Genomic DNA, 16,261 nt, shown 5'->3' with positions numbered 1-16,261 from the left:
TTTTTTTTTTAATTTTAGTTAATAATTAGTAAAAGAAAACAATGCCGCGTCGATTTAACGTAACAAGACAGAGTGCGAGACTTAGATACAGAAGATGGCGTACTTTACATAGGGAACTGAATAGGGTCAATGCTTCTTATGATCATTATGTAAATGAAACGAATGATAATGGGAACAATAATAATAATGTTAGCGTAAATTTAATTGAAACTAATAGTAATGTGAACAATAATGTAAATAATGAAACTATTGCGATTGATTTACTTTCCCATTTTAAAGTTGCTTTGTCAATTGTACCAGGAAATTTCAATATATATACGTGTGGAGAAATGAATTTTAAATGTATTAGTTGCAATGCCAAGCATTTCGAATCAGAGATAACTAATCGTGATATGCATATTTTCACATCCTGTTGCCACAAGGGAAAAGTACGTTTGCAACCAATAGCACAAAATGAATTTTTTAAAGAATTATGTACAAATTTAAATTCGGTTGAGTCTAACTTAAAAAGAAGAGCCGTTCAAAATTTTAATAATATACGAAAATATAATTGGGCTTTTGCTATGGTTAGTGCACACTCGAAAATTAATTAATCCGTTGCCCGTGGAGTATATCACTTTAAGATTCATGATATTTTTTACCATCGATCTGGACCTTTAACAGCAGGTTATAATGAGTTGCCGGTATATGCACAGTTGTATTTCTATGACGTTGAAACTGCTACAAATTATTGCCTTCAAAAAAGTTAAAATTCTGATTGCTGTCCAGAATTAATGAAACAAATCGCCCATCAATTAAATGCAGTTAATCCATATGTTCAGTCTTTTGTTTCAATGTATGAATTCACAAACCAACCTGGCAACCAATACAAAGGAATTCATATGGAAATCAAAGTAGCTCGAGATTCTGACTTGAGACGTTATAATGATGCTACTACAACTGATGTTGCTGTTATCTTCACGTCAAGGGACGGTGAACCCCCCTTGATAGACAAATCCAAAAAAATCCTTTAGTAGAAATTCCACTGGTCACAATTTGAAACATGTTTCCATTTTAAGTGATTCATTGGATCCACTTGCTCACCCACTTTTATTTCCAAATGGAGATAAAGGGTGGAAGATGAATATGCCTCATAGTGTCCAAAATACTTCCACAAATAGTGTACATCGATCAACAATAACAATGTTACAATATGCGTGTTATAGAATTGCATTGAGAGATGATTTCAGTTTGTTGCACAAATCTCAGAAACTATTCTTGCAGTGGATTGTAGATATGTACGTACGAATTTAAAGTAGTAGACTTAAGTTTATCAGAAATAACCAACGAAATTTAAGATCCGATTTGTATGATAATTTAACTGATTTTTTAAATGATGGTGATAATGATAGTACTTCTGTTGGGAGAAAGGTGATTTTACCATCTACCTTTATTGGCTCCCCACGGCATATGCATCAAAATTATTTGGATGCAATGTGCATTGTTCAGCATTTCGGAAAACCATCACTTTTCATTACCATGACATGCAATCCAAATTGGAAAGAAATTCAGCATAGCATTGATGACGGAGAAAAAAGTTTTTTTAGACCACACATAGTTGTGCGTGTGTTTAAATTAAAATTAAAAGAATTAATCAATGATTTAATTTCTAAAGATATATTTGGTAAAGTGGTAGCATTAATTTATACAATTGAATTTCAGAAGAGAGGATTACCACATGCCCATATTTTATTGACCTTAAGTGATGAAGACAAAATTGTTGGAGCTTCTGATATAGACAGGGCTGTGTGTGCCGAAATACCTGACAGAAATTTGCATCCATAATTGTATGACTTTGTTACAACTCATATGATGCATGGGCCATGCGGTTCAATGAACGAAAATGCAGTCTGTATGCGTGATGGAAAATGCACAAAAGAGTTTCCAAAGGCATTTAATCAATTTACACGAGAGGCAGTTAACGGGTATCCCTTATACAAAAGAAGTGATAATGGAGTTAGTGTTAATGTCAGAAATAGCGATTTAGATAATCGTTATGTAGTTCCGTATAATCCCTATCTGCTTGCTAAATTTAATTGTCACATAAATGTTGAAGTATGTACTACAGTAAAAAGCGTTAAGTACATATATAAATACGTATACAAAGGGTACGATTATGCAACAATTGAAGTTGGTGAAGATGGCGGTTCTGAAGCTCACATAGATGAAGTTAAAAATTTTTTGAATTGCAGATACGTTGGTTCCAGTGAAGCTATCTGGCGCATTTATGAACTGCCAATGCATTATCAGTCACACACAATCGTCCGGCTGAACATTCATTTGTCTGGTAGAAATATAGTTTATTTTAATGGTGGGGAAAATCAGGAAGAAATGCTACCGAATATACGTCAAGCTGTAGCTGATGTGAGGCGAACAAAATTATTAGCTTTTTTCTTATTGAATCAAAAAGATACAGCAGCACATGAGTTTAAATGTACAGTAATACCATTGCATTATACGTGGATTGATAAAGAGAAAAAGTGGCGAAAAAGGTTACGAGGTGGAAACAAAATTATTGCTCGAATGTTTTCAGTTTCGCCAAAAGATATTGAGTTGTTTCATTTAAGGTTGTTGCTTTTGCATTCAACTGGAGCAAAATCTTTCGTAGACCTTAAAACTCATAATGGTGTTGTTTATGACTCATTTTTAGAGGCGTGCCATGCTCGCGGTATTGCATTCAATGAAAATGAATGGCACAAGTGTTTGAATGAAGCCAAAATATTTCAAAGTCCAAAACAGTTGCGCAATATGTTTGGTTTTATTTGTGCGTTAAATCTTCCACCAAATGCACTACAATTGTGGCAGGAATTCAAAAACCCTTTATGTGAAGATTTCTTAATTTGTTATGACGCAGAAATTGCATACAGTAGAGGTTTATTAGAAATTGAAGAAATCTTGATAACTCATAATATGAGTTGTGGATCTGTTGGTTTACCGACTCCGAATGCAATTTCAGATAATTATGTTGATCATTTTGATTTTAGACATGAGGAAGAAAAATTTAATCAATTTTACTTGGAAGCGAATGAAGAGCAACAATATGTCATTGATCAAGTTATTCAGGAAGTATTACAACACAACACTGGATGTATTTTGCTTGACAGCTTACGCTGGTTGCGGTAAAACATGTACACAGAGTGCAATTATTCATAAATTGCAATCAATTAATCTTCGGTGCATTGCTACTGCGTTTAGTGGGATAGCCTCAACGTTGCTGATTGGAGGTAAAACACTACACAATGTTTTTAAACTACCCATCCCAATTTTAGACACTTCAGTTGCCAATATTTCTGCTGGAAGTAGTTATGCAAATTATATAAAAACAGCATCATTAATTATCATAGATGAAATATCCATGTGTCCTTTAGGAGCTTTGAAGGTTATTGATAGTTTATTGAGAGATTTAGCAGACGGTGGTGATAAAACAAAGCTGTTTGGTAATAAAACTATTCTTATGTGTGGAGATTTTCGGCAAATATTGCCCGTAATTCCACAAGGAAATCACATAGTTTTAATAGAAAATTGCGTCACGAGTTGGGATCAATTCCAATTCATTCGTAAGTTTACACTTAAACAAAATATGAGAGCACTCCCAGAAGAAATTGAATTTATTGAATTTCTTAAGAAAATCGGCAATGGTGAAGAAACAGTGTTTCGCCATTTTGGTGATGGTATGATACAAATACCACAAAACATCATTGGCAATGTAGAAAATATTATATCCGATATTTACGAAAATGTTTCTGAAAATATTCTTTCTGATGCTACACTTAATTCTGTTATATTATCCACTAAAAATGAACACTGTGCAGAAATAAACAACAAAATTATAAGTCTCATCGATGGTGAACAAAGAATTTACCATAGCTGTGATAAAATTATTTCTGATGATGAAAACGAAAGAACAAATTATCCTGTGGAATTTTTGAATTCATTGTATGTTAGTGGATTTCCGCCACATAAATTAATTTTAAAACCAAATGTTATTGTTTTATTGATTCGAAATTTATCAACGAAGGATGGTTTAGTTAACGGTACGCGAATGCGTGTTAAACATCTTCACAATAATACAATAGATTGCGAAGTATTTAACGGAATTGCGCAAAACAAACGAATTTTATTACCACGTATACATTTGAACTTTTCTGGTACAATGTTTTCATTTCAATTACAAAGAACTCAATTTCCAATTATCCCTGCGTTTGCAATGACAATAAATAAATCCCAGGGACAGACGTTTCATAGGGTTGGGATATTGTTGAAGGAACCTGTTTTCACACACGGACAACTATATGTTGCTGCAAGTCGTGTTCGAAGTTTTTCAGGCTTACGATTTTATATTGTAAATACCAAATTTCATGGTCATATGGACTAACGATGAAAGAGTTTTTACCAAAAACATTGTATATCGAGAAGTGTTAACTACGTAAAATATAATTTTTTAGATGTAAGTTTAGTTTAGTTTTATAATTAAACCAATTTTCACAAATACATAATTCAACAATCAACCTTCAAACTGAAAAACGCCGTACGTGACGAAACTAAAAAGGCGCTCGAAACATGAATAAACAACCGCCGATCAGACTATGTGATGAACCACATAGATTGATGCACAGTATACAGCAGAGCTGTGTAATGATTGAATCAATTGAGTGTGCATTCTCATTTTTTTCGTTTCAAAATTGTGATTGTTTGATTTAAAAAATTTAACAACCACTCTTGAGATTGGTTACAAATTGTAAACACAAAATATGCAGTGTGTTATGGAATGGTTGACACCCATTCACATAGAGAATGTGAATGCAAAAAAAAAACTCAATCATGTATGATTGGACGTTTATGGGAATGCAATCTGTCATTATCATTCAGTACGGTGGAATAATAACAAGGTGTTGTCAGTAGCGACGTGTTTGTTGTAATTTTGACAAGATCGGCATGCTTATTTTCAGTGCTTCCGATCTTAATTTTTATACTACTATACGTTGGGAAATAGTATCTAAAATACTCCATTTTAGTATTTCGTTTTATAGCGATTTTTAAAGAACTTGGTGTTTTCAGAACGATATTAATATTTAAAATTGCTGGATTTGTATTATTTTTGTCCTCAAAATATAAAATATAAAAGATATCGTGGTTATCAATGGAAAAATACGTACACAAAAATCGTATGGAAAGGCGATTTTTTTATATTAAATATCTTTTGCTGCATTGTCATAATATCGAGCCAAATGGACTACTGATACACTAGAATAGAGCGGCAGCACGGTTAGATTACGATTTCGCTTATATTATCGGTACTTATGTGTTTTAATCTATTTAAAAAATCATATACAGTCTTATAGGAAATTTCTTTATTTTACGGCCTTTACTTTTTCATAACTTACAATATGTCCAAGCTGTGTGGAGCTAACGATACAAACATATATTCAGGCTTATAAGCTTGTAACTATACATTTTCCTACATTTAATTTGAAATAGTATGTACAAACGGATTAAAAGTAATAAATAATTAGTACCTTTTCTACTACTTTAAAATGCGTGCCGAAAAAGTGAGGTTAAGTTACTGACAACACCTTGTTATTATTACACCATGATCATTCAGTACTAATACTATTTGTTGTATCAGGGTTGAAATTTTTGTACTCAAAATGTGAAACCAGAAGATTGCCATCTCCCTTAAAATAAGTAAACAAATAAATATTTGGTGCTAAAATATTTTTCTAAGTGTTTGGCCGAACTTCTGCTCAAACTTGAGGCATGAGTTCTGATTTTATAAGAAGAGTTTTCAAGGCAGAAATATACTCGAAGGTTTGCCATTGCGTGCCGAAGGACGACTGCTATTTTGGGCTATGATCTGACCAGGTATTTAACCATGGTCCTATGGAGTGGAAGTACGCACATGTAATCACTCTGCTACGGCGGCCGCCGTAAGCACATGCTATACATATCGTCGTTTAAAGTACAAAATCGCGTATCAAGAAAATGCAAAACCGCGTAATTGCATAAATTATTTTCTAGAGAGTAAAGTCACCCATATTTCAAAATGGTTATCTTTTTTATAAAGCAAACGTATTCTGGCTAGTATATTTCAGGACGAATGGATAAGAATTGAGCCAATAGTTTTTGTGAGCAAATCCAATTTTTGGCAGCCAATGTCAGTCACACGGTTTTGAAGAATGACGATACGCGGTTTTGTACTTTAAACGACGATATATATGTACACATATTAGATTATTTATTCTCAAAATGCATGAAAACTATAGTATGCTCCTATGGAGTGGAAGTACGCACATGTAATCACTCTGCTACGGCGGCCGCCGTAAGCACATGCTATACATATCGTGATTTTGTTCAAAACTTTTGAATGACGTGTTGACACACATAACTTAAACTTGTATCTTGAACTTCTTTTTCCAAAAAGTGAGGATGTCAAAATTTCAATAGATATCGGAAAGAGATCTCCTAATAGATAAGTTCATGAAAATTATTCCAAACGAAAACTTAAAATTGATAAAAAAAATAATAACTAAATTTAACTAATTTATATTAGAGGTTTGAAGTTTATCCCACTGTAAGTATGAAATCTTCAGCTATGTGTTTCCATTGTCACTTTTTCGTAGCCATATCAACAGCCTGACAGTTAAGAAGATTGTGACGTTTCATGCTACCATACGCAATATCTTAAATCCTTCAAATTTTATTATTAACCTTTTGTTTGTTAAAAACATTTTCTTCTTAGATTCGAAACTTGATCAAGCAAAATTGCCTTTGTGTTTGACTAAGAGATGCTCAATAAGCTCAGAATTGTAGTTCTCATTTGCATACATAACAATAAATTATTAATTTTTGTTTCACACCAACTCCAATATTGAATAGTAAAATATATTTTAATCTTACCCAAATAAACAACGATTTAGTTCAATGGTCAATCACATATAGAGTATAGGGTGGTAATGTGTTAAAGTTTCAAAGTTTTTAAACGTAAAATTACGGCTAATACCTTTTTAAGCGTTTTGTAATTTAACCAAAACTCATTAGCATCCACTCAAGCAAGGAATTATTTACTTTTCAACATGCATTAGCAGAGTGCACTTCTCTTTTGTTTAGAATTTGGTTGTCAAACACACTACATCGGATCTTTTGACAGATTTACCAGAATTTTCCACCAGGTAGCTTCTGACAAAGAGATGACCTTACGTACTCTCTTATTTGTCCTCTCAGTTGCCAGAAAACCAAGTACGATTTCCGGTAAAATCTAGAAATTCTGGTAAAAAATGGTAATTTCGGACTCATGCGGGTTCACAACTAAATAATATTGGGAATACTTTTGAGGTGTTTGAAGAGGGTTGCGACCTGTTTGAAACTAAATTTATTTATAATAATCATATTTTGGCCTTGCCACTTTTGCTAAGTTTTGGCCGAGCTTCTCCTCCGATTTGTAGCGTGCGCCTTTGCTGTCACACAAATGAGAGGGACCTACAAACTTACGCCGAACGGCGATACAATTTTTATGATGAGCTATTTTTTTATTAAAGACACTAAGATTTTTAAAATATTTTCAATAAAATTTTATCAACCTAAATGTAAAGCTTATGCGAAGTAGTTATCTAATTTAATGAAAATTTTAAACATTTTGAAGATAAAACATGAATTATATTTAAAACGTAAATGTTAATACAACTGTTTTATATATAATCCCAAACATATGATATAAAATCGCCTCTACCAAAAAACTTAAATTGGGTAACGCCGGTTTGAATTTTTACAATTGAGCAATTGTCAAAAATCTTCCTTTTTATCAAAAAGTTATTTACCAGGGTGTCTTTGAACTAATGATTGGTACTGAGTTAAAGAATGCACACACATAAAAGATTGCAGCCTTTTCAATACTCATTCAGTGTTAAACCTTTTTTTGATTGGGCATTGGTTTTTTCAATCTTGCTATGAATATGTTGATGTGTGAATTCATAACTGCTTTGAGAGAATGGAAAATTCAAAAATTTTAAACCTCAATCCTAAGCGAAGAATAAGTAATGAAAACTGGATAGAAAAAAATTTTTGATTTAAAATTGAAAATGATTTCACACTTACACAGCTCTGGTATACAGTAATCCAGATAGGCAAAACAAAAAATGTAAATATGCTTATTTGACAATTTATTTGAATGTATTGGTTGATATTTTTTCACAGTTGTCGTTTTCTTTAACCCAAATGAAATCCAATTTCAATATTTTCTTATAGTGGAAAATATTTCCAAGTAACATAAAATAAAACAACGAGAAAAACAAAATTCCTAGCAAATCAGGCTTGCAGCGTAAGCAATTATAATCGGATGCAGTTCCTCATAAGTCATATCTGGTTACAAACACAACTTTGAGTGAATAATGGTGGGCTGATTTTGTAAAATTTACCCATAAATTAGGGAGTAAAACAAGTATTACTTAGCTTAAAGGTAGAACTCTCTAATATACCACTATTATAGTGGACATCTGCAAGGTTTTTATGAAATATGTACCCAAAGTTATAAATCGACGCTCGAACTAATGCAGGAAAGGTTTATGCAGATAAGCAAGGCCGTTTTTCAACGGTATAAAATGTTCATACACATATTCTTACATACATATTTATCAAAATATTCAGAATGACGAAATGAATTGGTTCAGTCGTGTCTGTTCGTAAACACGCTAACTTGAACAAAATTTAGATATTTTAACGAAATTCGGTGCCGAAGTTGCCTTTGGTATAATTTAGGTTAGAATTAAATTTTGGTGAAATCTGTCTATAACCACAACCACCTCCCATGTAGTAATCAACAATATTTTTGTCTTATTATTTTTTTTTACGAATTTCGCTGTTAAAATTTACATTTCAAATATATCAACAAACATTTGGGGGTACTTTTGCGCCGGTCATTGCCTATGGGTTAATGACAAAATAATCCTATACATGCACAATATATCATGTATTAATTTTCAAATAAGCATATTGTCAATGGCTGGTTTACTGTATACTGTGGATTGATGTATGTATGAAATTTAAAATATTTGATGACAATATTGTGATTTTCGAATTAAGAGTTTTGTATTTAATTTGTTGTGAAAAAATAAATTTTCTAATTTCTATAAAGAGTGAATAAACTTCTAATTTTGTTATTGGCTATTTTAACTAATATTATTTGGTAATATTGCTCCATTGAAATTGAAAAATGCACTTACAATAGTTGTGTTCGCGTAGCTGTTAATTGTTCATGTTTAACCAAAACTTACAAGTTTTTGCGTTCGCGTACGCAAAAAACTTGTAAAGTAGGGGAAATTGAGAGAGCAAAGTGACATTTAATTTGAGGGGAAGCTGCTGGTTTCTGTTGGAAAAATTTTTGCCAACAGCAATTTGCCAACAGGAGAACCGCTGATCAAAAACAGCTGGTTGGCATTTACGCAAATAACAAAATTGTATTCGATGGTTTGGACATTAAAAATTACAAAATGCGACTAATTAAACTTGTAAGAAATAAGTAGTTATTTGTTTAATCAATAAACTGTGTCAGTATAACACTTTGTGATGACTTTTCGTATGTTTTGATTTTACACTTTTGAATGTAAACAAAAATTATATCAGCTGTTAGTCTAACTTGCAAGTTTCTGCAAATTTTCCGTTCGCGTACTATTTGGGATATTTTTCTCTTGTGAGAGAACAGATGACATTTTGCCGGAATTTGGCAGTTGGTTGGTTTTTACTGGAGATTTTAAACGAACGCACCCAATATGAATTGTTATTGGTCGAATTTTCGACCACGGGCGATACTAGTACATATGTATAAATGATACAAGCGTGCTTCGCATAACTACATCCATTCGTACACATGTACATATGTTTGTATGGATATATTTTTGATGAAGCAAACGGGCTGCGTTGATGACTTATGGACAGCAATGTTTTCATGTATGTACATATCTTTGTATGGTTGTATATATATTTGTACGTATGTAAAACAAATCTAATAAGCTGCTCGTTGATATAAATGCGAACTGTACTGTCAAAAATTATGGGTTTGTTGTACATTTCTTCATGTTTGTCATTAGTTGCGTTCAGATAACTTCGTGTAAAAACCTGTAAAACTGTCAAATAACGAAATTGCTCTCTTGAAAGAGTGGAGCAAGAGAGAAAAAATAAGTCACCTGGAACGCGAAAAGCCACTTTTCCTGTAACTACTTCCATATTTTTTTAATGTTAAGCGCCATAGAGACGATCAAATATCTTTATCAACCGTCTCGCGTTTTGCTTGACAAAAAACAAGCGCACTTACCTTCTGATCGTCGTGGTGAGCAAGTGCGCGGACAAGAAAAAGAAATTGTTTGTTGAATTAACGCGTTTATTTGAACGTTTGCGGGCAAGACACGAGCCAATCTCGTATTATTACGTATTTATTTCATTGTCTCCGTGGCGCTTAATGTTCTTTGCTATCTGTTTTTGTTTACAAATGCCACCCTGCCTATCGTTTGACACTTTTCATGAACTTGCAGGAAGAAAAACTTCGGACTAAAACGTGCAACTTCTGACTGAGAGAGAGAGCAAGTTACTCTCACAAAAGTGGTTTGACTTGCAGGTTTTTTGGCACCTGGAACGCTTTCCTGCAAAAAAAACCCTGCAAATCTTGAATATCGTGAATATCGTGAGCACCTGGAACGCAACTACTGTGCGTGTAATTTTCTAGAGAAGTTTTGTGCTCTCGTTATCTTCTTGTATTAACTTGTCCTTCGTTGGTATACTCTGATGAACATATGTGAGGATGATAGCAAGGCGAACTTATATAAGGTAGTGTTACAGGAGCAGTTGAAATTTTCGCCCGATGTTTCTTAAAGAAAGCAATAAACGTAGCGACCGTTGGTTCAACTTGGTGTTATTTTGCTCTAGATTGCACTGTTTGTGGGCCTGTTGAATGAATTTATGTCTAGGTTGTATGAAAGATCAAAAAATTTGGATTTTCTGGCAAGTTGTACAACTTATCGCTACATTAATGGCCATGTTGTACAAACTCATTTAATTTGCGTTTATTTTGTACACTAAATAACCGAAAATGGATAACTCAGCCGAAATAGGTACGTGCTTTCGTTGAGTTTTATAAATGTAAGCCGAAACTATGAAATTGTAAAAATGAGATTTTACAATGAGACTGCTCGCAAAATTGCAATGTTTGTGGGCAAAACGTCCAAGTTGATTGTGGATTGATTTTAACCAACATTTTCGGCANAATGTAAGCCGAAACTATGAAATTGTAAAAATGAGATTTTACAATGAGACTGCTCGCAAAATTGCAATGTTTGTGGGCAAAACGTCCAAGTTGATTGTGGATTGATTTTAACCAACGTTTTCGGCATGCATTATGTCAAAAGAATGTGTTTGTTGTAATTCATTCTGTCATTTACTACCATTATGCGTAGACCAATTCATGAAATCATTTCATGCGTTTGAGTAGAAACTGAATGAATGAACACCATTTCATGATTTCAATTAACGCAAAGTAGAGTATATGCACTTAGTTTTTACTCAGATCGATGAAATGATTTCGGTATTTGGACTACGCATACATGTGATACTTACGCTTTTAATTTATAAGGTAATTTTATGTTTTTATACTCTTGCTACCACATGAATATATGAATTCATGATAAGAATATATGAATTCGCCTTGGAAGATAGAAAGCGAGTAAGAATATATGCCGAACAAAGGAATTTGTCTTCTTTCAACTTAAATAAATGCGGTAATGGCGAATTCGTAAGGACCTATGGATGCTAGAAGCGCGAATTCATATAAGGTGGTGTTACCGGAAAATGAATAAATAAATTATATGTATGTATATCAGAAAATTAATAAGATGAAATGAAATTATTGTTTGATTCCTAACTAAACCTATGTATGTAACTCAATCGCATAATTGTTTGCCGAACCGTAAAAATATTTTTACATATCCAATTTCGTGAGTAGGTACCTGGTACTCACACCTTTTTTAAGAAGTTTCACTTCTATCATGTGTACGGTGTTACACACGATTTTTTTCAAAATTTGGGCACCTATTGCAGGCTTTCCAAGGATGGTTATACGCTGAAAAATATTTAGATATATAAAGGGGGCGAGGCTCCTCCCAAAAACGGAGTTCTTCAATTTGCATATCTCTGGGAGTATTCATGTTTGAGTACTGCAACTTGGTATGGGGTTATATGAAATCAATAGCATACTCATAGAGAAAATTGGAGCAAAAAAGGGCGTCGCATCTCCCATACACACCGAATTTTTCATACTACATATCTCTGGAAAAGTGCATGAAGCTGTACGTAGGTATATGAAATGAATCGCATACTCATGGAGAAAAATGGGGGTTACTTGTCATGTAAAATTTTCCGCTGAATCTGAATATGTTGTCAAAATATAATAATCTAGAGCCCGAATTATCGTAATTCGTAATTCGTAGCTACGCTACGAAAAACGAAAAATCCACATGCTGCAATCCTTGCGTAAACATGTGCAGCATTGCCAGCTATCAGTTGTTTTTCGAAGAAAGCTGAATGAAAGAAAACAAAGTTAATTTTACATTATTTTGAGGAAAATTACGGAATCGATTTACATCTTTTATTTCGCCTCCGACACAGAATTGTTTTCGTACAAAATTACGGAAAAAAGCTTACTCGTTCGATTTTAGGCATGCCATTGTTACGATCTTTGAAAGTTCGAAAATACGATTCGGATTGCAGCATACTATTTCTACGATACGTAACAAAATCCGAATACGAAAGAATTGCAGAATAGGGGTGTATGATTTGCATATTATGGAGTACACACCTTCTACTACAATTTTGAATCGCTTTTTATAGGTAATTAGCAGAGCACCCGACGTCGTTCGGGGTAATTTAATCAGAATATAAAAAGCAATACAAATATTCAGGTCAGCATAAATTAGAGGAGAAAAACTATTGTTTTCTTTCTAAATTATGGCATCCTTATAAGCCATACTTTAGGATTTATCGTTTTTTAACTAACATATATTGAAGACCACTTTCTGTACTAAAAATCTTATTCGATTATTAATATTAGATGGTAAGGTAACGATAGAATTTTTAAATTAAAATTAGTCCACTATGGTACATTCTGTTTAGCTTCCTATTCGCTTAGCTGTTAGTGTTAACCAAACATTGAGTAACCGGCCCTTAGTATAGCTGAACTTTTCCTGTAGAATGCTTATTTCAGAAAAAGTTTTATTCATTATACATGCACATGTTTCGTTTAACAGCATCGCGGTATCAATAAAATTATTTAATCTTTCCATTTCAAGATGGTCTAAAGACTGTAAAGTTTCAAAAAACACAGTTTTAAATATCCGAGTGCTCTAATAGTTAAATACATACAAATACAAACATATTTATATATACTTTATTCTAAACACCTCTCTTTATTATGTCTGCATACCAAATTTAAGGTTCATGTGACTTATGGTTCCCAATTTAATAATAATAGGATGGCGCTTACACATATGTTAGCGTTTGGCCGAGCTTCTCCTCCGACTTTTGGAGTGCGCCTTGATGTTGTCACACCAAGCGGAGGGTCCTACAGTTTTACGCCGACTCCGAACGGTGATTTATTTTTATGAGAAGCTGTTTTCATGGCAGAGGTGTGCCATTGCCTGCCGAGGGACGACCGCTTTTGAGAAAAAACCTTTTCCTATATTTTTTTTGCGATGTTGCTTTGACCAAGGATTTAACACAGGTGCTGATGAGTGAAAGCGAGCACTGCTTACCACTATACCACAGCGGCCGACTGGTTCCCAATTTATGGCTGGTTAAAAATTCCATACCTATGGGATTTGACACGCCCCCTTTTATTAACACATTAATATATATCTTACTATAAACACCTACCAAAGATATGTCTGCATACCACATTTCAATTTCATGTGACTTATGATTTTAAAGTTGTAGCTGATAAAAACTTCCACGCCTATGGGATGTGCCACGCCTCCTTTTAAAAACTCATTCAAAAATATCATTTTATAAGCGCCTACCATATCTATACTGCATACAAAATTTCAAGCTCGTGGGGCTTATGGTTCCGAAGTTATAGCTGATAAAAAATTCCACGCCTATGGGATGTGCCACGCCTCCTTTTAAAAACTCATTCAAAAATATAATTTTATAAGCGCCTACTATATCTATACTGCATACAAAACTTCAAGCTCGTGGGGCTTATGGTTCCGAAGTTCCGAAGTTATAGCTGATAAAAAATTCCACGCCTATGGGATGTGCCACGCCCCTTTTTATGCTGTGCTTGCGTACCAAATATCAAGTTCGTGGGGCTTATGATTCCCAAGTTACAGCTGATAAAAAATTTCACGGCTATGGGATGTACCACGCCCCCTTTTATAAACTCATTTATATGTACCTTATTATAATTTATAAACTCATTCATATACACCTTACTATAACCACCTACCATTGCTGTGCCTGCATACCAAATTTCAAGTTCGAGGGGCTTATGGTTCCCAAGTTACAGCTGATAAACAATTTCACGCCTATGGGAGGTGCCACACCCCCTTGTCGAATCCCAATTTTTTCCTCTATTATAGGCTTATGTCATGTCAATACNATTTCACGCCTATGGGAGGTGCCACACCCCCTTGTCGAATCCCAATTTTTCCCTCTATTATAGGCTTATGTCATGTCAATATTCTGTCAAATTTTCGTTCGATTCTGTCCTTCCGTTTAGGCTGTAACATGGCACACACATACATACATACATACTTCAACAGATATATAGTAGATATCTGTCCTTCTCTTAGCGAAAAATAATTTTTGGGGATATCTCGGCCACGCGGCCACCTATCGTGGAAGCTTTAAGTCCAAATATTTCGTTTCAATTGGCTAAATTGTATTCTAAATATGAGCTAAATCGGCAAGTAAATCCAATTTTTAGGAATATTCCGACCCTAGCGCCACCTAGCGAGTGCATTTTTGGTAGGAATATTTCTTTTCATGGTAGTGATATATGTTCCAAATATGAACTAAATCGGTTCAGCCGTTTAGTAGTTTAGTGACATTTAATATACAAAAAACTCTATGAAATTGTGAAATCGTGACGTCTTAGCATTCTTCATTTTTCGGCAACAACAACAAAAAATTTCAAACTTTTTTAAATCGAAAACCCTTCCCCACAGAAGGTCCAAAAAAGTGCTTTTTATATAATTGAAATCGGTTCAGCCGGTTGGTCAGGCATCGCGGTCATACGAAAAACATTTCATTTTATATATATAGATTGTATGTTCTACATTTCCATCTCACATATTTTTATGATAAACCTTACCGTTTTGTTGTAAAATTCAAAAAAATAAATTTATGTGACCTTTGACCTTGAATACCATCTTTTGCAGACGTGGGATCGATGGGGACTATTGACATTTCATTCATAATAGTGTTCGCAACATTCGTATCAATTTTCGGCTCTATGCGAATTATTGTAAGCTCACCCCTACTGACTGGGATATTGATTTGTAGCGCCATATTTCGGATCTTAAAAAAAATAAATAGATATCAAAAATTAATTCTTCGTATCAAAAAAACCCCAAATACAAATTTGTATTAAAAAAAGGGCGTGAGTACTAGGTACTCATGAAATTTGATGTGTAAACATATGCGAACGGCAAAGCATAAAAGTACGTTTACATATAAATATAATCTCAATCAAAGCTCGTTAGCTGTCAAATTGGTTGTGCTTGTTATTCACACAACTCGAGGAAAAGTTAAACTTCTTCTCTGTGCCACCGTGGTCACTTTTTTCTGCAACACATACTATGCCATTTAAATATATTTTAACTGAATATTTTATTAAATATACCTTTACAAACCTATTTTCCTTACCAGCGTCAATTTTCGTTTACTTTAAAATTTGACATTCCTCCTCCTCTTCGCAGGTATAATCGATAAAACCAGGTTGGACACCAAAAAGTTATCGGTTTAATCTGAGATATTTTTAATTATAATTTTGCATGGCTAATCTCATTTTCTAATAAAGATTAGGGAGTTAAGCTCGAAAATTAGGAAAATCTTTTTATTAGGCGATTCAGTTACATAAATACAAATGTAGGCTAGGTTAGAAATTAAACATTAATTTCACTTAATTTTATTCATTTTGCTGATTTAATTTTTTTATTCATTTTCATTTTTAATTCTTTTAATACAT

The sequence above is a fragment of the Rhagoletis zephyria genome, unplaced genomic scaffold (assembly GCF_001687245.7).
Source record: "Rhagoletis zephyria isolate East Lansing unplaced genomic scaffold, Rhagoletis_zephyria_1.1 Rzeph_scaffold_02346, whole genome shotgun sequence".
NCBI lineage: Eukaryota > Metazoa > Arthropoda > Insecta > Diptera > Tephritidae > Rhagoletis > Rhagoletis zephyria.
Note: the sequence above shows the minus strand (reverse complement) of the source record.